The 27,060-nt window shown below is 38.1% G+C and overlaps 1 protein-coding gene and 1 pseudogene across 4 annotated transcripts in view; both read left to right on the forward strand.

Annotated features, from left to right (window-relative positions):
• The window catches only part of EDA (ectodysplasin A), a 427,522-nt gene that overhangs the window by 49,734 nt on the left and 350,728 nt on the right, over positions 1–27,060 (forward strand). The gene's annotated exons all lie outside the window — the stretch shown is intronic.
• On the forward strand, positions 11,962–12,626 carry LOC122477299 (annotated as a pseudogene).

Consider the following 27,060-nt stretch of genomic DNA (forward strand, 5'->3'; position numbering starts at 1 on the left):
CCATGAGATCATGACCTGGCTGAAGTCAGACCCTTAACCTATTCCGGAACCAGGCTGGAACGCTGGCGGAAAAACCAAGCGGCACACGGAGATCTTGGTGGATTGGAGATTTATTTTACACTGGCGAGCTCAGAGGAGACTGTTTCTCCAAATGTCTGAGCCCGGAATGCAAGTGGGGGAGGGTAATTTATAGCCGACAACCTCTAAATCTGTGGGGGTTTTCGTGGGCACAGCAAACGAAGGAAGAAGAGACCAGAGGAGGGGTCTCTAAGCTAGAGGCCAGAGTTTGTTTTAGTCCAATCAGCCACCTTTGGTGTACTTTATCCACTTCTCCAACAAACCAACTGAGCCACCCAGGTGCCCCTATTATTATTTTTTAATGCTTATTTATTTTTGAGAGAGAGAGAGAGAGAGAGAGAGAGAGAGAGAGAGAGAGAGAGAGAACGTGTGCGACAGAGCACGAGTGGGGGAGGGGCAGAGAGAGAGGGAGTCACAGATTCAAAGCAGGCTCCATGCTGTCAGCACAGAGCCTGACAAGGGGCTGAAACTCCTGAACCGCAAGATCATGACCTGAGTTGAAGGAGGACTCTCAACTGACTGAGCCACCCAGGTGCCCCTCTTATCAGTTATTTTTTTTTAAGTTTTTAATTAACATATTTATTTTTGAGAGAGAGAGCAAGAGAGAGTGTGAGCAGGGGAGGGGCAGAGAGAGAGAGAGCAAGAGAGAATCCCAAGCAGGCTTTGCACTGACATCGCAGAGCCCAGCATGGGGCTTGAACCCAGGAACCTTGAGATCATGACCCCAGCTTAACTGACTAAGCCACCCAGGCCCCGCTCCTCTTACTTATTTTTATTTACTTGACAAAACTACAATTATGGTAATTATCTGCCTGCTTGGTTCTTGTACCTATGCATTGAAAGAAGCTGGAGAAAACAAAAACAAAAACAAAAACATGACCACACTGCCTGCTCTTACTTTCAATTCATGACCACAGAACTCAAGTTAGACCCCTACTGCTGCCCTCCCATTTCCTACCTATGGTTTCTAGATTTTTTTCATACTTTCTCAAATCCCCAACACCTCTACCCCCACCCCCACCCCCCCCACTATCAAATGAGAACTTTGCTTCCTCTATTTGCATAGTACTTAAAAGCTTACAAAGTACTTTTGCACCCTTTTCTGACTCGTCTTGTGCCCTAGGAAATGGTTAATTGGAGCAGCATTCTTTAGAGACAATGACTCTTGGTTATTCTGTTGGTTCTAGTATTTAGTTTACCTAGCTGCATTTTTGAAGTCCTCACCATTCAAGCTGCACAAATCAACCCGTGCTTGTTTCTTTTTGAAAAAGGAGGATCCTCATACCTGCCTTTTCCACTCACTCACAGGAATATTTTGTGAGCATTTGTCTGTACTCTGGTCCTTTTAAATCTTACAGTACAAAGAAACAGACTTGCCATCCACATTCTTTGCCAGATTAATGCACAGCACTACGAAAGATAACCACCTTGCACTGGAGATTCAGTGATTACTTTTTTGGGCTCTAAAGTATATGATCTACAGGTTGATATTCAAGAAAAATACCATTTGCACTGTAACCTAGACTAACTTCTACTTAAATATTATTGTGCCCTGTTTTAATATATATTCCATGTATTAAATCGAAATTTTCAGAGCAAATAAAATTAGAATGAACTTTATTTTTCTCAACGTATTCCTTTGTTTACTAAAGGATTCCTTTTAGGTTAAGCGAGTCCATGGTAGAGTTTAAATGACTTGACTGATAGAAATTCAGTTTGTACCAGGATGTCTGGGTGGCTCAGTGGGTTAAGCACCTGACTCTTAAGATCTCATTGTGTTTCGTGATCCTCGGTGGTGGTGGTGGTGGTGGTGGTGGTGGTGGGCTGGGGAGGGGGGGTGGAGATCAAGCCCCTCTTGGGCTCTGTGCTGACATAGCGGAGCCTGCTTGGGAATTTCTCTGTCCTCCTCCCTGTCTCTTTGCCCCTCCTTGTGCACTCTCTCTCCCAAATAAAATAAACAAACAAAAAAAGAAATTCAGTTTGTACTACTTTTCAGGAACATACCTTTTGTGAAAAGTGAGCTACACCACTGTGGTGTTCCTGCAAATGGTGTCATGAAATGGATCATATTTTCCCACAGGAACAATATTATAATTGGGGGGTTGTGTTCCTGACCAAAGACTCAGCATCAAATAAATCATAGATATTAACTGACAGTGTGGCAAAACAGCAAACATATAGGAACTATAAATTTCTAATCATTTAACGAATTTAAAAATTATGCTCCAAGTCTTACTGTTGGGAAAATAAGTAAAGTTATGCACCATAAAATGGCCTAAGGGATTAACATAAACTCTAGTTCCTAGTTCAGAGACTCCTTCCGGGTTCTTCTTCCTGCCCTGCTTGCCATGCACGCCAAATCACTACTAATACAGAATGCGGAAGTAGCAGACGGTAAATTGTCCCACGTGCTTGTGTTTGGGGCTCAGATCTCTGGAGAAGGAACTCCTCTGAGGCTGCTGGTGCAAAATAAAATTCGGATCCAACAAGATCGCTGAGTGCCACTTGGTTTTTCCGCCAGCGATCCAGTCTGGTTCCTTAACACTATAAAATGGACATAAATGTAGCATATTCAACCATGCAAAGGACACTGCTACATTATAAAGTGTGCATAAAGCTCTTAAAATACAGTTCTATTGTATAGTAAACTAAAAATTTTTTTAAATGTTTATTTATTTATTTGAAAGAGAGAGACAGAGAGACAGAGTGTGAGCAGAAGAGGGGCACAGAGAGAGGGAGACACAGAATCCCAAACAGGCTCCAGGCTCCCAGCTGTCAGCACAGAGCCCAATGTGGCACTCAAACTCACAAGCGGTGAGATCATGACCTGAGCTGAACTCAGACACTCAACCGACTGAGCCACCCAGGTGCCCCTACTGTATAGTAAATTGTATTTACTTTACTGTTAGCCTCAAGAAATCTATTTTTAGCAACAAATCAATAATTTCTTTTGGTATCCTGTAATAGAGAAATTTTTGTGGGGTTGTGAGTAGTGAACAGTCTAAATGATTTAACTTTGGTTTTCAAACCCGATAGTACATCAGAAAAATCTGAGGAGTTTTAAAGATGCAGATTCCTGGGCCTGAACCCCAAGAGTATGAATAGGCCTGGGGATGGAGTGGGAAAAGGAATATGTGTTTTTAAAAATTCCCTAGGTGATTTCTAATGCATGGCTGAGGTAAGAACCTAGGGATGGATATGTCAGCACCAATTTTCTTTTTTCCATCCTTTTTTCTTAAGGGCTGATACATTCAGGATCATTCTATTGACCACAAAATTTGTACAGGTAATATATTTAATAATGTTTCCAGGGTGTTTCTTCCATTGAAAAACAGAAAAAAATTTTTTAATATTTATTTATTTTTGAGGGAGAGACAGAGGGAGACACAGAATCTGAAGCAGGCTCCAGGCTGAGCTGTCAGCACAGAGCCCGATGTGGGGTTCAAACCCACAGACCACAAGATCATGACCTGAGCCGAAGTCAGATGCTTAACCGATTGAGCCACCCAGGCGACCCTCCATTGAAAAACATTTTAAAAGTAAAGACTGTCTTGAAATTTGAAAAACATTTTAATAAGTTGGGACTAACTCAACATTTCTCTACTCACCCGCCCCAATCTGTAGCTTTGAATAGTCTCAGGGCTTGCAGGAAACACATGCTCTTAAATTGTATTTTAGGAGGTGACAGTTTTTTGACAGCCATCAGAGTTCTTCATGGTTGATTGGGAAGCAATAAGAATTGCTAGGTCATTCATTAATCACTTTCCTTTTTTTTAAGTGTTTTATTTATTTTTGAGAGAGAGCATGAGTGGGACAGGGGCAGAGAAAGGGGGACAGAGGATCTGAAGCAGAGTCTGAAGCAGACTCCGCGATGACAGCAGAGAGCCCAATGCAGGGTTTCAACTCACGAACCGCGAGATCATGACCTGAGCTGAAGTTGGACCCTCAACGACTGAGCCACCCAGATGCCCTTAATGACTAGTCTTTTTTTAAATTTTTTTATTTTTTAAAAATTTACATCCAAATTGCATATAGTGCAACAATGATTTCAGGAGTAGATTCCTTAATGCCCCTTACCCATTTAGCCCATCCCCCCACCCACAACCCCTCCCATAACCCTCAGTTTGTTCTCTATATTTATGAGTCTCTTCTGTTTTGTCCCCTTCCCTGTTTTTATATTATTTTTGTTTCCCTTCCCTTACGTTCATCTGTTTTGTCTCTTAAAGTCCTCACATGAGTGAAGTCATATGATTTTTGTCTTTCTCTGACTAATCTCACTTAGCATAATACCCTCCAGTTCCATCCACGTAGTTGCAAATGGCAAGATTTCATTCTTTTTGATTGCCGAGTAATACTCCATTGTATGTATGTACCACATCTTCTTTATCCATTCATCCATCGATGGACATTTGGGCTCTTTCCATACTTTGGCTATTGTTGATAGTGCTGCTATAAACATTGGGGTGCAACCTTGAAGGTTGTGGTCAGAGAGTGTCATGTTTGAATTAGTGATTTTGGAGTGGTAAAGGGTGATGATAATTTCCAAGGTGGGTGTGGGGTGTGGGTGGCTGACATGGAATGGAAGAGAAAGTCATTGGAGATGAAGAGGTTAAGGAACTGAGAAGTCTCGGTGCATTAGATGTGCTATACCACACTTTCCTTAAGTTATCTTCCTTTTAAATGGTAATAAAAATACACCTGACACCCCGCAAATTTTTAATCTATTAAAAAAATCATTTAGAGTCAGTTTGTGAAGTAAGGTTGAATACATTCTATACTCTGAGGCAATTCATGGGAGCTAATAATGTTCATTAACTATTTTCTCTATGTTTAGTAGTTTTTACTGCAAAATTTATTATTGAATCAAGCTCTTTTTTTGGTGGAGGATGGGATCTTTATTAGCGTTCACAAGAGACACATTTAACTGTCAGGTCTAGGATGGGTATTCTAGGCTATTCAACCTCTATTCTCCAAGGAATTTGAAGAGCTCTCGGAATGGATATGTTAAATTAGCGACAGCAGTAAGAAAGATGTGTGGATTTTCAATCTCTGCTTCTCTCCTATCTCCTTTGTCTTGGCACATGCTCAAGTTTCCTTTTCTAAAAAACATTTCCTCAAAACCTGCTTCTCCTAAAGCCACCCTCTCAACTCTCTTCTTCCTTTCATTGCTATAAATATTTACTTTCCTCTTTATTTGTTGGAGATCGCTATTTTTCTTGAAATATGTTTTTCTTGAAAAAATATTGTTGGGAAATATATTGGAGAGTAATCCTACCTTTGTAACATACAACTTTTGTCATTTGAGGGTATACTTTTCTCTGTTTGCATGTATGTATATATTTTTTCACAGTTTTGATCAGACTATTAAGTCTTATGAGGATAAAAGGCCTGTTTTATCTGCCACTGTATAATGTAGTATGTGCCTGTAATATTAAGGAGTGCTCCATAATTGAATGTCAAATAAATAAATGGTATATGTTTTAAATTTACATTTTGATTTTTCTACCTAACATATCAAACATTTCCTGTTTCTTCATATTCTTTATATTTAACAAGTATTTTATTATTTTAGCATATCATCAATTACTAGACTATTTTCCTATAGTTGGATATTTCTAATAGTTTATAATTTTTTATTATGACTGACAACAATGAAATGTATGTCTTCCTGTGCTCATGTATTTGTTTGCTGTCATTCTTTTGTTGAACCATTTTTTGAGATAAATTCCAAAGAGTGGGGTTATTAGGCAAAAGACTATGAACATTTTTACGCTATTAAGCCTACTAAAAGAATTGTACCTTTCATTTTTAAATGCCTTAGAATTTGGCTTCTACCCTTGCCACTTCAATGAAACACCTCTTCTCAAAGGTCACGAATGGCTTCCTAATTACCAAATCAACCCTCTTGACTTTTCTTGCAATATTTAATACTGATTTACTATCACTTTCTTGAAAGTCTCTTCTCTCTTGTCTTGATGATATGACATTGTTTTGGCTCTCTTTCTACTTCCCTGATTTTTTTTTTCATTGAACTTCCTAAATGTAGCCTTTCCCAAAGTTCAATTCTATCTGCTTCAACACTATTATCTCTATATCTTTAGTTTTGACCTCTTTCTTAAGCCCTAGACTTGCATTGCTTGATCTCTCATTAATGCTCCCATATCATATGTCATCATGTCTAACAATGAATTAATTTTCCCTCTCCAATCAGTTTCCTGTATTTTATCTCTGATAATGCTACTGCTATCCCTGGAGTCTGGACACCATGGAGACATTTTGATCATTTTTCCTTCCTTGCTCAATCTATCACATCAGTTGCCTTGCCCTGTTATATAAATTCTAATTTTGCAGTGTCCATGTTTCTTTCACTTAGTTTTTCCTGAATTCATTAATTTATTCATTTGTTCATTCATTCATTTATTCAATACTTATTGAGAACTGTCACATGCCAGGCACCATTCAAAGCACTAAGGATATGGCAGTGAACACACCAGACAAAAAATCTTGGCCATCTTTTAGCTGATATTCTAATGGAGGAAGACACACAAGCAGATGAGTAAAATAGAATGTCACATAATGAAAGTTTTATAGGGAAAAATTAGGGAAGTTGGATAGGGAAGATTGGGACAGAATGTGTATATGTGCACAATTTGAAATGGTATACTCCAAGAGAGCTAATTGACATTTAAGCAGAGATTTGAAGGAGGTCAGGAAAGGGCCAGACAGATATGGTAGGGCAAAAGTGGAGCATTCCAGGCAGAAGGCCCAGCAAGTGGAAGGCCTTGAGATGGAAGAGAACATGTGTTCCAGAAATAGCAAAGTGGCAGTGTGATGAAGCTGAGTGAATAAAACAAAGAGTAGTAGGAGGTATGGTCAAAGAGGTAAATGGAGAGGCCAGACCATGTAGGGCTTTGTAGGCCATTGTAAGGACTTTGGGTTTTTTTTGTTTGTTTGTTTTTTACATTTTTGTTTATTTTTGAGAGACAGAGAGACAGAGCACAAGCGGGCAAGGAGCAGAGAGAGAATGAGACACAGAATCTGAAGCAGGCTCCAGGCTCTGAACTGTCAGCACAGAGCCCAATGTAGGGCTCGAACTCACAAACTGTGAGATCATGACATGAGCAGAAGTCAGATGCTTAACCAACTGAGCCACCCAGGTGCCCCAAGACTTTGGCTTTTTACCATGAGTGAAATGGGTAGCCATTGGATAGTTTTGAGAAAAGGAGCAATCTGATTTGACTTTTTTATTAGGAAAGCTCTGGCTATTGGCTTGAGACTAGACTATAGTAGGGCAAGGGTAGAAACAGGGACTAAGTAAAGAGATATTGCATTAAGCCAGGTGAGAGTTGATGATGGCTTGGATGAGGGTAGTGGTAGTCAAAGTGGTGAAAAATTGTTGGATTCTGGATTTGCTTTTGATTGGATATGGGATATGAGAGGAAAAAGAGGAGTCAAAAATGCCTCCAAGGTTTTGGCCTGAACTGGAAGAGAATGTGGTTTTCAATAGTGTGTGTGTGTGCACATGTGTGCGCACACATTTTATCTCGAGTTTCTTGGAACTCCCATAAATTGTTATGTCATAAACTATTATGTCATGTTACCTGTTAGGTTACATTATGTTATTTTCCTTGATTACTTTTCACCAGGGCTATGTCAATAATCTTAATAAAAATATTCAGTGGTAAATCTGATCTCCTCTTCTAGCCTTTCTCCTCACTCCAGTTCATCCTCCTTAAAGTGAGGCATTAATCATGATCATCTTCAGTGACTTCCAATTGCATTTAATTCAGCAGACAGACTCTTCTGTCTTATATTCAAGACCTTCCATAGTATAAGCATGACCTATTTCATCAGCTCTGTCCTTCACTATTCCCTTATATATTCCAAGTAAATTGGCTTACTGCTCCTTGAATATAGTGCTTAACATGTTATAGATCATGTTTATATGGTATATGATAATGGGTAAGATCACAGTCTACAGCATGGACACCCCAGGTTTGAATTGTGATTCCATTTCTCATTGTGTGCTTTTGGGCAGTTTATTTCACCTCTGTGTCTTAGTTTTCTATCTGAAAATGGGGGGGGGGTAATAGTAATCTACGTCATAGAGATGTTTTGAGGATGAAAAAGATTTTAATTTTTTTTAACTTTCACTCATTTTTGATAGAGCAGGAGCGGGGAGGGGGGGGCGGGGTGCAGAGAGAGAGGGAGACACAGAATCTTAACTAAGCAGGCTCCAGGCTCTGAGCTGTCAGCACAGAGCCTGATGCGGGACTCAAACGCACAAACCATGAAATCATGACCTGAGATGAAGTCAGAAGCTCAACCGATGGAGTTACCCAGGTGCCCCAAGGATGAAAAGATTTTATATGTAAAGCACTTAAACAGTGCCTACTACAAGTGCTCTAATGTGTTAACTGTTACTGCTGTTATTAGTTACTATTTTTGGTTATTCTCATTCTCCTCTCCCACGATCTCATCACCCTCACCACCTTAATATCAGCTCCATAAAGGCGGGAATTTTTCTTGTGTTCACTGTTGTATCTATCCCCAGTAACTACAGTAGTGACACATAAGAAACGCTCAGTAAATATTTGTGGAATGAATGACTGCATTTTCCTCAGCTTGAGATGCCGACTACTGTTGCCTCTTCTTCCTGTTCTCTTAAAAACCCATCCAGCCTGTAAGGCTCATCATGAATGCCATTTATTCCATGGAACTCTTTGTTACTTTCTGATCCTTCTCCCAAAACTAAATCTCTTTCTTTCTTTGAACTCCCATTATATCTTGTTTATGTATTTCTTACATCCCTTACATTTCTTTGCCTTTTATCTTAGTCATTTGTATCTAATCTTGCCTACTAGATATTAAGTTCTTAAAGCATGGACTGACTGTGTATTACTCATTTTATATCCCCTGTAGTGTCTACTATAATGCCATGAATATGCTAGATGCTGAATAAACATTTGCTGATTGAATTGAATTTGTTCTCTCATTTATATCCTTAGTTTTATATGAAATTTCAGATTTCTTAGTCATGCTTCCAAAGCATTAAATCACAATGCAATTTATCTCTTAGGTATCCTAAGTGTTCAGGTTTAGAAAGACTATACTTTTTTTTTTTTTATCTTCAGTTGCAGAAGGAGTAGATTTATCTTAATCAAACCTTGTTTTAACTGCCTAAGGACTTTGTGCCAGATCGTAAATTGTTGCAATGGTAAAAGGGAGGTTTTATCAAATATGGTATCATACAGCTGGAATTCAGTGGTCCAATGACTTCACCAAAGAACTAGGATGAAGAAAAAAGGCTTTGTGCAGATAAAGTATGTGTCACAAAATCCATGCACTTAAGCTCATGCACTTTATAGGGTAAGCTCCTCAAATCCTCACTCATAATTTATTTACTCATCATTTTGCTTAAATCATGATTATCAGATTTTCCAGCCAACAGCTATGGAGAAGCAATTTAGAAATGTTAGAAAGGCTCATAGAAGATAGGTGGGAGGGACAGCTGACTGTAAGGAAGGAGACAGCAAAACCAAAAAACAGGCCAAGGACTCACAGCAGTGTGGGACTAATAGCTCTATATTGCTTAAATAGGCCTTGAGGACATTGGTGTGTTACAACATAATATGGTAATTATGTTCATAATAATGACCCAAATTCATAAAAAAATGATTAATTTCTGATCATCCACATATTCTATTTATGAAAATAAGCAGTGAGTATTGTGTTTAGATTCCTACCCATCAAATTAAATTAAAAATGGTTTATTTATAAGGTCATAAGACTTTAACGAGGTGGACAACTTGGATAATTCATGCCTGACAGGTTATAGATAATCAAGGTTTCCCTGCATTTAGTATATACTTTCTTTTTTTTTTTTTTTTTTTTATTTTTTTATTAAAATTTTTTTTTTTCAACGTTTATTTATTTTTGGGACAGAGAGAGACAGAGCATGAACGGGGGAGGGGCAGAGAGAGAGGGAGACACAGAATCGGAAACAGGCTCCAGGCTCTGAGCCATCAGCCCAGAGCCTGACGCGGGGCTCGAACTCACGGACCGCGAGATCGTGACCTGGCTGAAGTCGGACGCTTAACCGACTGCGCCACCCAGGCGCCCCTTTAGTATATACTTTCTTGTTGAGGTTCCTCTAATAAATGCAATAAAATTGAAAAATAGTTGAGAGGCAGCATGAGGCAGTAAATCCATAAAAATGAATTGTTCATCTACATTTATAACATAGGAAATATGATTATAGAGCAGATGTTGTCTGAAATGCTGTATGCTCAATCATGTTAGTGTTTATTTGATAAGGAATGCCATTTGTTTAGCTTTGCTCATTTATTCAGTGACTGTGGCCTGGAATTTTATTAGATGCTGTACCCAACAGAATGTTGAGAGAGCCAAAACTTGAAGGAGATTGGATAAGAACATGGAACTCAAGCTTGGGAAATGAAAATGGAAAGAAGTCTTTAATTTGGAAAGTTTTCAATTTTAAACCTCTTGGTTTTGTTTTATTTAGTTTATATATGGGTACTGGAACACAGAAGCGACTGTGTGGCAATATTCATTACTTTTTAAACTTTTTTTCTGAAAACTTTCATTTTCCTAAAAGTCTTTTCAGTGACTACCCAGGGAGAGAAAGAGCCAAGAAAATTTCCTGAAATGGAACCATTTACAACTAATGTGGTTCTGAATAATGGAGTAAACTAAAATTTAATTTTAAAAGTACTTTAATACTGAACAGCTCTTATATTTGAAATAAATTATTCAACTAATTTTTTACTCTCCCTTGGAGCCAGTTAGCAAATATCTTTTGTGTTGTAGCAAGATTACAGCAAATGATTTCATGGGAACATTTATTCAAATATTGTATTTTATTAGCTGGTAATATCTGGGCCTTTGTGATATAAAAATGAGCACAATAAATATTTGAATGAATAGATTTATGACCTAGATAATTTGGAAGAATAATTTAAAAACTTGGATTAACTGTGACATCTAGAACTAGCATTTTAGGCCATCTTGCAACATACTATACAATTCAAGATACAGTGAAACAGATTTTGAAAATTAAGACCTTAAGCAGTATATTTTAGAAAGAACTTTATTTTTAAGAATAAGATAAATTACGTTCCTAACACTGCCACCCAAATATTTTTGTGTATATTTTACCCTCTTGAGAAAAGCAGAAGAGGATTTTTGACTGTTGTCAATGCAGGATAAGAGTTTTTAACTTCTACAAACTACACAAGCAAACTGTAGTCAGTTCAGAAGGATGCAGTATGTTATGTAGCATTACAGGTTTTTATGATTTCTATAGCCTTTAAAATTTTTTTCATTTATTTAAAAATAACAATAATAGGGGCATCTGGATGGGTCTGTGGGTTAAACGACTGACTCTTGATTTCAGCTCAGGTCATGATCTCACCGTAGTGAGATTGAGGAGATTGAATCCCGCGTGGGGCTCCGCGCTGGGCTTGGAGTCTGCTTAAGATTCTCTCCCTCTGCTGCACCCCTGCCCCCACACACGTGCAAATGCACTCGTGTTCTCCTGTAAGTAAATAAAAATAATAATAAACCCAATGCATGTTAACATAAACATTTTAATGAACAAAAACTATAATGTCTTCTGCTTCATCAAGAGAATTCTTTTTTTTTTAATTTTTTAATGTTTATTTCATTTATTGATATTTTGAAAGAGAGAGAGAAAACGTGAGTGCGAATGGGGGGAGGGACAGAGAGAGGAGAGAGAGAATTCCAAGTAGGTTCCCTGTGCTGTCAATAGCAAAGCCCAACATGGGGCTGGAGCCCACAAACTGTGAGATCATGGATGACCTGAGCTAAAATCAAGTTAGTGGTCCAACCAACTGAGCCATGCAGGTGCCCCATCATCAAAAGCATCCTTAAGTGAGCTTTTTTTGGCTTTCGGCTCGGAGGAGGCGATGGTGCAACAGTCTTCGGTGGTCCCGAATCCGGGTTCATCCGACACCAACCACCTCCACCATGCTGCGTAAGTTCTACCCCAAAGAGACCAAAGTCATATACCTGAGGTGCACCAGTGACAAAGTCGGTGCCAAGTCTTCCCTGGCCCTGAAAGTAGCCCGCTGGGTCTGTCTCCAAAAAAGGTTGGTGATGACATCGCCAACCGGTGATTGGAAGGGTCTGAGGATTACAGTGAAACTGACCACTCAGAACAGACAGGCCCAGATTGAAGTGGTACCTTCTGCCTCTGCCGTGATTATCAAAGCCCTCAAGGAACCACCAACAGACAGAAAGAAGCAGAAAAACATTAAGAACAGTGGAAATATCACTTTTGATGAGACTGTCAACATTGCCCGACAGATGCGGCACCGATCCGATTGTTAGCCAGGGAACTCTCTGGAATCATTAAAGAGATTCTGGCCACTGCCCAGTCTGTGGGCTGTAATGTTGATGGCCGCCACCCTCATGACATCATAGATGACATCAATAGTGGTGCAGTGGAATGCCCAACTAGTTAAGCACTGCAAAAGAAAATATTTTAATAAAGGATCCTTTGACAATGAAACCAAACCAAAGAGCATCCTTAAGTGAGATGGTATTTATTTTGCCCCAAGTGCATTGTGGTAAAGAATATAATGGCCAGTAGTATAGTTTGGTGCCCCACCTTCATCCATGACATGGTGCCAGCAGTTTTACTCATTAATGCTTTTATTTTAAGCAACAGTTTTATTAAGATATAATTCACATACCATACACTTCACCCATGTAAAGTGTACAGTGAGTTTTAATATATTCACAGAATTGTGCAGTCATCACCAAAATCAATTTTAGAGTCACAAAAAAGCCCCATATAGATATAACGTATATATAACTAATCACTCCCATTTCCCTCTAATCTTCCTCTCCTCCAGCCTCCAAAAACCATTAGTGTACTTTCTGTCTCTATAGTTTGGACTTTTCTGGACATTGCATGTAAATCGAATCATATAATTTTTTTTATTATTTTCTTTTTCACTTACCATACTATTTAAAGGTTCGTCCATGTTGCAATCAGTATTTTATTGTTTTTGTGGTGAAAGAATATTCCATTGCATGGATTCTATATTTTGTTTATTGATCCATCAGTGAATGGATGTTTCAGTTGTTTCCACTTTGGGCAATTATGAATAATGCTGCTATGAGCAACTGTGTACATGTTTTTGTGTGGACATTTGTTTTCAGTTCTCTTATATACCTAGGAATGGAATTTCTGAGTCCTATGCTAACTCTATGTTTAACATTTTGAGGAACTGCCAGACTGTTTTCCAAAATGACTGCATCATTTTACATTCCCACATACAAGGGTTCCAATTTTTCCCACATTTTCTCCAATACTTGTTATTATCTGTCTTTTTTATTAAATCCATCCCAATGAAGTGGCATTTCAATTGTGATTAAAGAAATTTTTTTTAATCTTTATTTATTTTTGAGACAGAGACAGAGCACAAACTGGGAAGGGGCAGAGAGAGAAGGAGACACAGAATCCGAAGCAGCCTCCAGGCTCTGAGCTGTCAGCACAGAGCCTGACACATTGCTTGAACTCACAAGCTATGAGATCATGACCTGAGCCAAAATCGGATGTTTATCCGACTGAGCCACCCAGGTGCCCCTCAATTGTGATTTTTATTTGTATTTCCCTAAAGACTGATGATGTTAAGCATCTTTTTATGTGCTTACTGGCTAATTGTATATCTGTTTTGGGGAAATGTCTGTGCATATTCTTTGCCTATTTTTTAATTGAGCTATTAATATTTCTTAAATTTTTTAAATATTTATTTTTGAGAGAGAGAGAGAAACAGAGCATGCGTAGGGTAGGGGGCAAAGAGAGATGGAAAAAACACAGAATTCAAAGCAGGCTCCATGCTCTGAGCTGTCAGCACAGAGCCCGATATGGGGCTTGAACCCACAAGCCATGAGATCATGACCTGAGCCAAAGTCTGATGCCCAACTGACTGAGCCACCCAGGCCACCCAAGCTATCTATCTTTTTATTGTTGAGTAGTAAGTTATTTATATAATCTGGATAAGAGTCCCTTATATATCTGTGACCCCAATTCTGTGAGTTATTTCACTTTCTTAATGGTGTCCTTTGTAGCATAAAAGTTTTAATTTGGGGCCACCTGGGTGGCTCAGCTGGTAAAGCATCCAACTCTTGATTTTGGCTCAGGTCATGATCTTGGTTCATGGGATCAAGCCCTGCTTCAGGCCTTCTGCTGTCAGTGCAGAGCCTACTTTGGATTCTCTCTCCCTCTCTTTCTCTACCCCTCCCCTGTTCATGCTCTCTCCCTCTCAAAATAAATATTTTTAAAAGGTTTTAATTTTGATAATGTCCAATTTATTAATTTTTTTCTTTTGCTGCTGTGCTTTTGGTGTCATTTTTAAGAAACTATTGCCTAACATGGGTTCACAAGGATTTTTACTCCAGTGTTTTCTCCTAAGGGTTTTATAGTTTTAGCTCTTACACTGAGGTCTGTTACCCATTTTCCGTTAATATTCTTGTATGGTATGAATAAGGGATCCCATTTCATTCGTTTGCATGCGGGTGTACACTTGTCCCAGCACCGTTGTTAAAGACTATTATTTTCCCCCATTGAATTGCATGGTCTTGGCATGTTAGTGGAAATCAATTGATTTTAAATGTAAGGGTTTAGTTTTGGACTCTCAACTGTACCCCATTAATCTGTATGTCTATCCTTCGACCAGTTCCATTGTTAAATATGTCTATCCTTATGCCAGTACCATACTGTCTTGATTACTTTGTAGCTTTGTAGTAAGTTTTTATTGTTTTTTAAATTAAATTAAATTTATTTTAATCTAATTTTAAGTTTTTTTAATTTTTTATTTTTTTAATATGAAATTGATTGTCAAATTGGTTTCCATACAACACCCAGTGCTCATCCCAACAGGTGCCCTCCTCAATGCCCATCACCCACCCACCCCTCCCTCCCACCCCCCATCAACCCTCAGTTTATTCTCATTTTTGTTTAATTAAAAAAATTTTTTTTAGGGTTTATTCATTTTTTAGAGACAGAGCATGAGTGGGGGAGGGGCAGAGAGAGAGGGAGACACAGAATCCAAAGCAGGCTCCAGGCTCTGAGCTGTCAGCAGAGAGCCTGATGTGGGGCTTGAACCCACGAACTATGAGATCATGACCTGAGCTAAAGTCAGACGCTCAGCTGACTGAGCCACCCAGGTGCTCCAATTTAATTTTAATTTATCCATCTATTTTGAGAGAGAGAGAGCTCCTGCAAGCAGAGGTGGGGCAGAGAGAGAGAAAGAGAGAGAGAGAAAAGGAATGAATGAATGAATGAATCCCAAGCAGGCTCCACTCAGCCAGCTCTGAGCCCGAGGTGCGGCTACAACAAACGGTGAGATCATGACCTGAGCCAAAATCAAGAGTCACATGCTTAACTGACTGAGCATCCCAGGTTCCCCTGGGTTTTAAAATCAGAAAATGTGAGTTCTCTAACTTTATTTTTCAAAATTGCTGTACCCCTCAGATTTCCATATGAATTTTAAGATCAGCTTCACAATTTCTGCAAAGATTCTGACTGGGATTTTGATAGGGATTATGTTGAATCTATAGATCAAGTTGGGAAATGTTGCCTTCTCTTTAAAAAATGTTTTATTTTATTTTTGAAAGAGAATGTATGTGAGAGTGGGGGAGGGGCAGAGAAAGAGGGGGACAGAGGATCTGAAGTGGGCCTTACGCTGGCAGCAGAGAGCCTCTTGTGTGTGACCTCATGAATGGTGAGATCATGACCTGAGCCAAAGGCCTGGAGGCTCAACCAACTGAGCCATCCAGGAGTCCCGGAAATGTTATCATTTAACAGTATTAGGTCTTCTACTCTGTGAACACGGAGGTCTTCATTACTTTCTTTCAACAATATTTTGTAGTTTTTGGCATAAGTTTTGCACATCTTTTGTCAAATTTATTTTTCTTTCTTTTTTTAATGTTTATTTATTTTTGAGGGAGAGTGACAGAGCATGAACAGGAAGGAGACACAGAATCCAAAGCAGGCCCCAGACTCTGAGCTGTCAGCCCAGAGCCCGACGCGGGGCTCAAACCCACCAATTGTGAGATCATGCCCTGAGCCAAAGTTAGACACTCAACCAACTGAACCACCCAGACACCCCTGTCAAATTTATTTCTAAGTTATTTTATTTTATTTTATTTTATTTTATTTTATTTTATTTTATTTTATTTTATTTTATTTTATGTGTAGCTTTATTATAATTGGCATATAAAATTATGTACATTTAATGTGTACAAATGATGACTTTATATACATATATTTCAAAATACCACAATAAGGCTAGTTAACAGCTATGTCACCTTATATAGTTACCTTTTTTTTGGTGTGTGTGGTGAGAATTTATAAGATTTACTCTCTTGGCAACTTTCAAGTATACAATACAGTATTTTTAACTATAGTCACCATCCTACATTCAGTCCCCAAAACTTATTCATCTTTTAACTGGATGTTTGTATCCTCCCCACAATTCCCCTGGCACTGGCAACCACCAATCAAGTCTCTTCTCTAGGAGTTGAGGGTTTTTTTAGATTCCACATATAAGTGAGTTCATACAGTATTTATCTTCCTCTGTCTGACTTATTTCATTTAGCATGATGCCCTTCAGGTCCATCCATTTTCTCAGGATTTCTTTCTTTTCGTGACTGAATAACAACATTCTATTATATGTATAGAATGTTCTGTATAATATTATGCACACACACCACATTTTCATTGTCCATTCATCCATCGAAGGACATTTAAGCTGTTTTTATGTCTTGACTCTTGTAAATAATGCTGTTGTGAATGTGGGGGTTGCACATCTCTTCATGATGGTGATTTTATTTCCTGTAAATATATACTCAGAGCAGGATTGCTGAATCACATGATCTATTTTTTTAACTTTTTCTTTTAATTCCAGCTAGTTAACATACAGTGTTATGTCAGTTTCAGGTGTAGAATATAGTGATTCAACACTTCCATACATCACCCAGTGCTCATCACAAGTGCACTCCTTAATCCCCATCACCCATTTCACCCTTCCCCCCACCTACCTCCATTCTGGTAACCATCTGTTTGTTCTCTATAGTGAAAAGTCTGTTTCTTGGTTTGCCCCTCTCTTTTATTTTTCCCTTTGCTCATTTGTTTCTTAAGTTCCACATATGAGTGGAATCATATATTGTCTTTCTCTGACTTACTTCACTTAGCATTATACTCTCTAGCTCCATCCATGTCATTTCAATTGGCAAGATTTTATTCTTTTTTATGACTGAGTTAGCATTCTATTGTGTGTGTGTATGTATGTGTACGTATGTATGTACACACACACACACACACCATGTCTTCTTTATCCATTCATCAATCAGTATATACTTGGTTGCTACTATATCTTGGCTATTGTAAGTAATGCTCCTATAAACATAGGGTGCATGTATTCCTTTGAATTAATATTTTTGTATAATTTGGTTGAATAACCAGTAGTGCAATTCCTGGATCATAGGGTAGTTCTATTTTTCACTTTTTGAGGAATATCCATTCTGTTTTTCACTGTGGCTGCACCAGTTTGCATTCCCACCAACAGTGCAAGAAGATACCCCTTTCGCCACATCCTTGCCAACACCTGTTGTTTCTTGTGTTGTTGATTTTAGCCATTCTGACAGGTGTGAGGTGATACCTCATTGTAGTTTCGATTTGCATTTCCCTGATGATACTGATAGTGAGCATCTTTTCATGTGTCTGTTGGCCATTTGGATGTCTTCTCTGGAGAAATCTGTGTTCATGTCTTCTGCGCATTTTTTAATTGGATTATTTGCTTTTTGGGTATTAAGTTGTGTATGTTCTTTATATAAGTTAGATATGAGCCCTTTATCAGATATATCATTTGTAAATATCTTCTCCCATTCAGTAGCTTGCCTTTTAGTTTTGTTGATTAATTCCTTCACTGTGCAGAAGGTTTTTATTTTGATGTTGTCCCAATGGTTTATTTTTGCTCAGGAGCCATATCTAGAAGAAAGTTGCCACAGTCAATGTCAAAGAAGTTACTCTTCAAGGATTTTTATGGTTTTAGCTCTCACATTTAGGTCTTTAATCCGTTTTGTATTTATTTTTGACGTGATATAAGAAAGTGGACCAGTTTAATTCTTTTGCATGTTGGTGTTCAGTTTCCCAACACCATTTGTTGAAGAGACTTTTTTTTCCATTGGATATTCTTTCCTGTTTTGTCAAAGATTAATTAACCATGTAATTGGGCATTTGCTTCTGGGTTTTCAATTTTGTTCTATTGACCTATATGTCTGTTTTTGTGCCAGTACCATACTGTTTTTTATTACTACAGCTTTGTAATATAATTTGAGGTCCAGAATTGTGGTGCCTGCAACTTTGCTTTTCTTTTTCAAGATTCAGGTCTATTTGGCTATTTGGGGGTCTTTTGTGGTTCCATACAGATTTTTGGATTGTTTCTTCCATTTTTTAAAAATTTAATTTTTTTTTAAAGTTAAAAATGCTGTTGGCATTTTGATAGGGATTGCATTGAATGTGTAGATTTCTTTGTGTAGTAGAGATAAAAGTATTTGTTCTTCCTCACATGGTAATTCTATTTTTAATTCCTTGAGGAACTTCCGTATTGTTTGCAACAGTGGCTATACTAATTTACATTCCCAACAACAGTGCACAAGGGCTTCCTTTTTTCTATGTCCTCACCAGCTCTTACCATTATCTTTTTTTAATAATTTTTTAAATGTTTTTATTTATTTTTGAGACAGAGAGAGACAGAGCATGAGCAGGGGAGGGGCAGAAAGAGAGGGAGACAGAATCTGAAGCAGGCTCCAGGCTCTGCATTGTCAGCACAGAGCCCGACACAGGGCTCGAACTCACCGACTGTGAGATCATGACCTGAGCTGAAGTCGGATGCTTACCCGACTGAGCCACCCAGGTGCCACGCCCCCTTCTCCTGTTATCTTTTTGATAATAGTCATTCTAGCAGATGTGAAGTAGCATCTCATTATAGTTTTGATTTGCATTTCCCTGATGATTAATGATGTTGAATACCTATTCATGTACCTGTTAGCCATTTGTATACCATCTTTGTAAGAATATCTATTTAGGTCTTTGGCCATTTTTAAATTGGATTATTGTGTATGTATGTGTACATACATTTTGGTTTTGATGGTATTGTAAATGGTATAATTTTTAAATTTCATCCCTAGTTGTTTATTACAAGTATAGATATACAACTAATTTTGTATATTCATCTTTCATCTTGTAAACTTGCCACATTCATTTATTCTAGTAGTTTTTTGTGGATTCCTTGGCATTTTCGTTATTTACCATCATGTCATCTGCAGGTAGAGATAGTTTTTTTTTAAATGTATATTTATTTTTGAGAGAGAGAGAGAGAGACAGTGTGAGAGGTGGAGGGACAGAGAGAGAGGGAGACCCACAATCCGAAGCAGGCTCCAGGCTCTGAGCTGTCAGCACAGAGCCCAACATGGGGCTCAAACCCACAAATTTGTGAGATCATGACCTGAGCTGAAGTCCAATGCTGAACTGACTGACCCACCCAGGTTCCCTGAGATAGTTTTACTTCTTTTCCAGTCTGGATGTCTTTTTTTTTAATTGCTTTATTTCATAAACAGAATCTCTACCACAGTAGTGAGTAGAAATGGTGAGAGCAGACAACCTTGGCTTGTTCCTGTCGTTCATCATTGAGTATTACATTAACTTAACTCTAGGTCTTTCCCAAGTATCCTTTATCCAGTTGAGGAAGTTCTCTGACATTCCTAATTGGTTGAGTGTTTTTATCACAAAAGGGTGTTGAATTTTGTCAATATGTTTTTATGGCTTTTTAAATATTCATATGTTTTTTTTCCTTTATTCTATATATATGGTGTATTTCGTTAACTGATTTTCTGATGTTAACCCTTTTATTCCTGGGATAAGTCCCACTTGGTCATGGTGTAAAATCCTTTCTATACGTTTCTGGATTCAGTTTGGTAGTATTTTGTTGGGGATTTTATGCCTATATTCCTGAGATACTGGTCTATAGTTTTCTCATGATATCTTTGTCTGGTTTATCAGGGTTACACTGACCTCATAGAGTAAGTGGGGAAGTGTTTCTTGCCTTCTGTTTCACGAAGTGTTTGTGAAGGATGGGTGTTAATTGTTCTTTGAATGTTTATTAGAATTTACCAATAAAGCTGTCTGAGCCTAAGCTTTTCTTTGTGGGCTCTTTTTTAATTATTAATTTAATCTATTTACTTGCTATAGTTCTATGCAGATATTCAATTTATTTTTCAATCACTTTTGGACATTTGTGTCTTTCTAGGGATTTGGCTATTTCAGCTCAGTTATCTAATTTGTATACATACAGTTGTTATAGTATTTTTTTATATCTGGACAGTCACTAGAAATGTCCTCTCATTCCCAATTTTAATAATTTGATCCTTTTTTTTTTTGCTATATCAGCCTAGCATTTGTCAAGTTTATTGATCTTTTCAAAGAATATAAATGGCCTTTTGATAAAGGAAGCAACAAATTGAAAATTAGAAGGCAGCTAAGTAACCACTATATAATGGTCTCACTGGTAGTGTGTTCTTGGCTACATGTTTCTTTTCTTTTTTTTAAATTTTCTTTTTAATTTTTTAAAATTTACATCCAAAGTAGTTAGCATATAGTGCAACAATGATTTCAGGAGTAGATTCCTTAGTGCCCTTTACCCATTTAGCCCATCCCCCCTCCCACAACTCCTGCAGTAACCCTCAGTTTGTTCTCCATATTTATGAGTGTCTTCTGTTTTGTCCTCCTCCCTATTTTTATATTATTTTTGTTTCCCTCTTGGCTACATGTTTCTTAACATCTTGGAGCCTCAGTTGCTTCATTTATAAAATGGGGCAATGAGGCTTGCCTCACAGATTTGACTATAAGATTAAATGAAATAACATGTAAAATTTCTAGTACAATACTTATTCATGGTAGTCTTTCAACAATGTCTCATACACTTTTTTTCTATACCATTATGCTCACCCTTGTTTAACTGCATTACTCTCTGGTTACTAGTCTAATTTAATAAACATTAGAAACGACTTTTTCTAATAATGTCTAAAAATATTTTTTTCTGCATTGTCTGCTTACCATAAAACCAAGTTGACATTCATTTTCATGAAGACCTTGGGACACACCAATTTCTTAATGTAATCAGGTGAAGAAATAATGATAGTTTAATGTAGGTGACTCTAAAAGCACAAATGAGATCCTATATAATAAATAACTAGGCTCTGTATTATTTTCATCTTTTTCTCATTTCAGTAGTAATTGCATTTTCCTATCAAATATCCATAGAGATGGGGTGCCTGGGTGGTTTACTCTGTCGGTTAAGCATCCGACTTCAGCTCAGGTCATGGGCTCGTGGTTCATGGGTTCCAGCCCTGCTTTGGACTCTGTTCTGACATCTCAGAGCCTGGATCTTGCTTCAGATAATGTGTCTCCCTCTGTCACTGCTCCTCCCCTGCTCAGGCTCTGTCTCTCTTAAAAATAAATAAACATTAAAAAATATATATCCGTAGAGATAATATCTCTCTTCTTGAAGGGGAGCACCATCTCTAAGATAACTTGAGCATTTTTGAGAGATAATTATGACCTTTTAATGAACCTCATGATAATTTAGTACTATTATAAAAGTTATCGAAACTCCCTTTAAATTGTGGTATATAAGTTATTTAAGTAAAGAAAGGGATCTCTGGGGGAGTGGGGGAGAAATGTACCTCTGATCCAATTTTACTTTTTATTAAAAGTGTCTACCTCCTTTTATTAGAATTTGCGTTGTCTCTTTCCTGAGTATCTTTTGGCCTAATTTCCATAGTTGTGTATCCTCATTGCTTGCTAGTAACTTGGGAAAACATTTTTCTAATAAACTTTGAGTCAATGAAGAGCGACTCCTTTTTACGATATTGAAAGTTATTGTCACAATTATGAACTCAGTGTTTGGTACAGATGTTTTACATTCTTCTGAAATGAGGAGCATTTGATAATGCCTCACTTCATATGTGTCTGGCTAGCTGTGGTAACATGTATCTCATGAGCACTATCACTGGCTTTACCCTGTGGATGATCAACATAGCTGGAAAATTTGAATTGCAAAGTAGGGTTATGGCTAAGTTATGACTGGATTTCTGTGGCCCACCCTGACACATGCAGAACATAAAATGGATGAGGTTTTTAGGGAGATAGTGGGGTTCATGGGGTCTGGGGCCAACAGCCAAGAAAGAATTCTTGAAGACGTCTTTGGTGCAAAAAGGTGACTTTATTAAAGCATGGGGATAGGACTCATGAGCAGGAAGAGCTTCCCCCGGATCATGAGGAGAGACTGGTTTTATACTATGGAATTGGGGGAGATAAAGTCCAGGGGAAGTTTCCAGTGATATTTTCATATGCTGAAGAAGACTCACAGAATACTGGAGGCCTAGTTATTGTCAAGCTAAGGTTGTTTTTCCTTCTAGCAAGGCATTAGCATTAAGATATTAGGGAGTTCCTGGAGAAACATTTTGCCCTGCCAGCCTCAAGTATTTGTCAATGGGCTGCAGGTTATAAGGAAATTTATTTCTATCTGCCATTTCCTTCTGCCTCTGTTCCCCACATCACTATGGAGGGGTGATGGAGACTTAGGTCTTGCATGGTAATGATCTCTATGAGTTAACCATTTGTTTCCCCCCTTCCTTTGTTCTTGGGCAGCCAGGAGTGTGGAGGAGTATCACACATATCCCACCTGGGTCAGGGGGATGTTTGCATCCTATCAGCTTGCCTTATGCTCCCTCATCAAAAATGATCATGATTCTAGTGTTGATGATAGGAAAGCATTCCATCTCCTCCGGGCCCGTATCTGTAGAGTTCCCAGGGGTGACTTCTTATCTCAATAGATCCCTAACCCCATCCAGAAGACACTTTTCCCCCCTCTGGGATACAGACAGTGATGACTCCTGAGTGGATGAGAATACCTTCCCAAGAGACCTCCCTTTTAGACAACTCATGTACTTTACTAGCAATATGATCTTAGGAAAAATTTTCAACTTCTCTGAGCTTCAATTTTCATATGTATAAAATGCATATGAAATGTAATAACAGGGTGGTTGTGAAGTTTTATTTTATTTATTTATTTTTTTAATTTTTTTTTCAACGTTTATTTATTTTTGGGACAGAGAGAGACAGAGCATGAATGGGGGAGGGGCAGAGAGAGAGGGAGACACAGAATAGGAAACAGGCTCCAGGCTCTGAGCCATCAGCCCAGAGCCCGACGCGGGGCTCGAACTCACGGACTGCGAGATCGTGACCTGGATGAAGTCGGACGCTTAACCGACTGCGCCACCCAGGCGCCCCTGTGAAGTTTTAATAAGATGTGTGTAAAGTACTTACCATAGTGCCAAGCTATTTGTAAGGAATCTTTATCAAAGTAACTTACCTCCTAAGACCCACCTGGATGTAGCAACAGGCTCAATAAAGCTTTCTCAGACTACATTTAAATTTTTGGATTTTAGACTATTTGATCTTAAATCTGGTATAAATTTTTTGTAAATTTATGCAAGCTAATTTGCTAGTGGTAACAAACCATGCTTGTTTACCCTGTCCTGTTATTGTAACTAGCTCCTCTATTGATGGTCTTTTTATTTTGGTTTCTGCCCAGCCTGTGACTATGCTAATTAATATACTGTCACCAGCTTTTATAATCCTGCTATGTTCCAGATAATGCCACTTACATATCAAGAGGATCAGGCCTCCAGCTCAACCAGGCCAAAAGTATCTTACCAATAAAAGTAGATCCTGTTGAGTGGCACATTATTGTGGTAGCAGGAAATTAATCTCAGTAGATGAAGAGATTCTTGTATTATAAAAGGCTTACATCTACTTTGGTGTTATTACCAGAGTATGTTTCTGGACCCCATAGGCTTTTATAATTAGAAAATACTTTAAAGATTATCTTCTCCCATTCAGTAATGATATCAGACATATATTGAGTTTTTATTGTATGCAAGACACAGTGATAAATACCCACGTGCATCATTTAATTTAATTCTCCCTACCTGCAGAAGTATCCTATTGTTAACTGAAATTTCATAAATGAGGAAATAAATCAGAGAGGTTAACTTGCCCAGGTTTACATAGTTAAGAAGTAAGATTCAGGTTTCACACCCAAGTCTGGTTGCAGAACTGCATTCCTCAATACACTATATAGTTACTCTCCCGTGCTGCAAGTATCCCTTCTAGAGTATTCCTGCAAGATTATTCTGTGTTCTGCTTGAATATCTTCATGGATGGTCTGTTGACTATTCTCCTGAGGCAGCTCTTTCCATTATTTGATAAATTTAGTGGCTAGTGGGAAAAACGTTGAGCTAAAGTCTGATATCTTTGTAAAAACAAAATCATGGACTATGAGAGTAGGAGGGACTGGAAGATTGTCTTATCCATTCTCTTCATTTTACAGATGAGAAATTTCAACCTTAATGATGGCAGGTGGACAAGATCTCACAGGACTTCCAGAAATTTTGTCCCCTGGAGCCTGACAGAGTAACTCAGTTCTCTATTCTTCAGATCAGTACTTTTAATGTTTAAGATAGCTTTTATTTTCTTTTAATTTTACATTTATGCCAAACATCCCCAGTTTTTTCATTCCTTCTTTATAAAAGTGATTTGCAGGATTTTTATTATTCTGGAAACCATACTTGGAACCTACCCTCGGTTGTTTATTTCCTCCTTAAAAATGGAGCATACAGAACTGAACCTCATGCCTTAGAGATTATTTGTCCAGCCTAGAGTACCATGGAATTGTACCTTCCTTTAATTCAGTCAGTAGACTTCTACTTGTATAGACTAAGATTACTGTACACTTTTCTTTCCAATGGCTGTTGTATAAATTGTGGCTATATCAAAGGAATCATTTCTGAGGCAAGAGACATTTCTGAAATCATAGTTCTGAAGCTCTCATTCAAGAATTCTTTTTTTCAGCACTGAATGTCTGCATGCTGGTTCTATCAGTAATCTATTTGCTTAGAGACTGATGTAGTGGAAAGATGAAATGGCATTTGTAATTGTGTATTGGATATTTTATATTTACATACATACATTTCAGTGATTACTTTATATGCACCAACATTTTCCACATCTGCTGTTCAAATCTTATCTAGAAAGACTAGCTTATAGAGCGCTGGCTTCAAATGAAATTGTGAAGCTAATTCTTATCTGAAGCCTAAGTGAGGAAAGGCTTTTTTCCCCAAACAAAACCAAGGATAGTCCTAAATTAAATGAAAATGAATTAAATGGAAATCAAGAGCTTATTCCCTCCTCAGCTTTGTTCTCTTTGCCCCCCAGGAAGAAGGAAAAGGGTAGCATAGCCTGTGGGAGAAGACTGCTGGAGTGAGAGGAGCCCACCTACAACTAATCTGTTAGTTAGATACCTGACAGTATCATTAAAAGTAAAAGGAATTATAGGGGCGCCTGGGTGACTCTGTTGAGTGTCCGACACTTGACTTCGGTTGACTTCTGTGCTGACAGTGCAGAGCCTGCTTGGGATTCTGTCTCCCTCTCTCTCTTCCCCTCCTTCGCTTGCTCTCTCTCTCTCATAATAAAGAAAAAAGAAAAAAAAAATTATAGAACAAAGAGAGGATCAGTTTTTATCATATTTTTACTTGTCTTTGTTATGAAGTTTTTGGAGTAACAGTGGGGTTCATGGGGTCCAGATCTGAAGGCCAAGAAAGAATTCTTGAAGACGTCTTTGGTGCAAAAAGGTGATTTTATTAAAGCATGAGGACAGGACTCTTGGGCAGGAAGAGCTTCCCCCGTACCATGAAGAGAGACTGGTTTTATACTATGGAGTTGGGGAGGTAAAGTCCAGGGGAAGTTTCCAGTGAGATTTTCATATGCTATAGAAGACTCACAGGATCCTGGAGGCCTAGCTATTGTCAAGCTAAGGTGGTTTTCCCTCTAGCAAAGCATTAGCATTAAGACAGTAGGGAGTTCCTGGAGAATCATTTTACTCTGTCAGCCTCAAGTATTTGTCAATTGGCTGTAAGTTATAAGGAAATTTCTTTCTTTCTGCCATTTCCTTCTGCCTTTGTTCCCCACATCACTATGGAGAGGTGATGGAAACTCAGGTCCTGCAGGATAATGGTCTCTATCATTTAACCATTTGTTTTTCCCCTTTTCTTTTGTTCTTGGGCATCCAGGAGTGTGGAGGAATATCACACAAATGGGGGGCGGGGGGGGGATGTTTGCTGCTTGTCAGCTTGCCTTATGCTCTCTCATCCCTTGGATTATCCAGGACAGATTTTGAATAGGAGGGAAGCACTAAGGATTGAGCCTCCCTTTACCCCACTTTAGGTGATATCAGAATTATTTTGTTACATTAATGTTTTAACGCTTAAATGTTTACTTATTGTACTATATAGAAGAACTGTCATTTGGAAATATTTAAGGTTTTATTGCCTTTGAAAAACCTCAGCTTCCATGACTACACTTTTTTGTACCTCAATTTCCTTATCTATAAAATGAGGATAAGAGTACTTAGAATTCTCCCTAGCTTCCCAGTCCCCTCATACAGAAATTTCACTGTCTTTCCACTTAACTTTTATACTGCTTTAAACCACTCCTAGTAGCTCACATAAAATTGTGTAAATTGTGGTTACATGTATTATGTTATATATCTCCTACTAAATTACAGTTTCTTGAGGTCAGGAATTAGTTGAGTTTTGATCTTTTTACCTCTATAGTTTCTGGTTTAGTGCTTATATATTAAATACACTTGAACATTTATTGTAATAATTTTAGGTGCCTTCTTTAAATCATGATTTTTGTCTCATCTTCTAATAAAATAGCAGGAATTTATTTAGGCATATGGAGCAGCATGAACAAGAAGTAAGTAGAAAAAAAGGGAAAAACGAGAACAAAATAAATATACTTGA

Source organism: Prionailurus bengalensis, chromosome X (assembly GCF_016509475.1).
Source record: "Prionailurus bengalensis isolate Pbe53 chromosome X, Fcat_Pben_1.1_paternal_pri, whole genome shotgun sequence".
Lineage (NCBI taxonomy): Eukaryota > Metazoa > Chordata > Mammalia > Carnivora > Felidae > Prionailurus > Prionailurus bengalensis.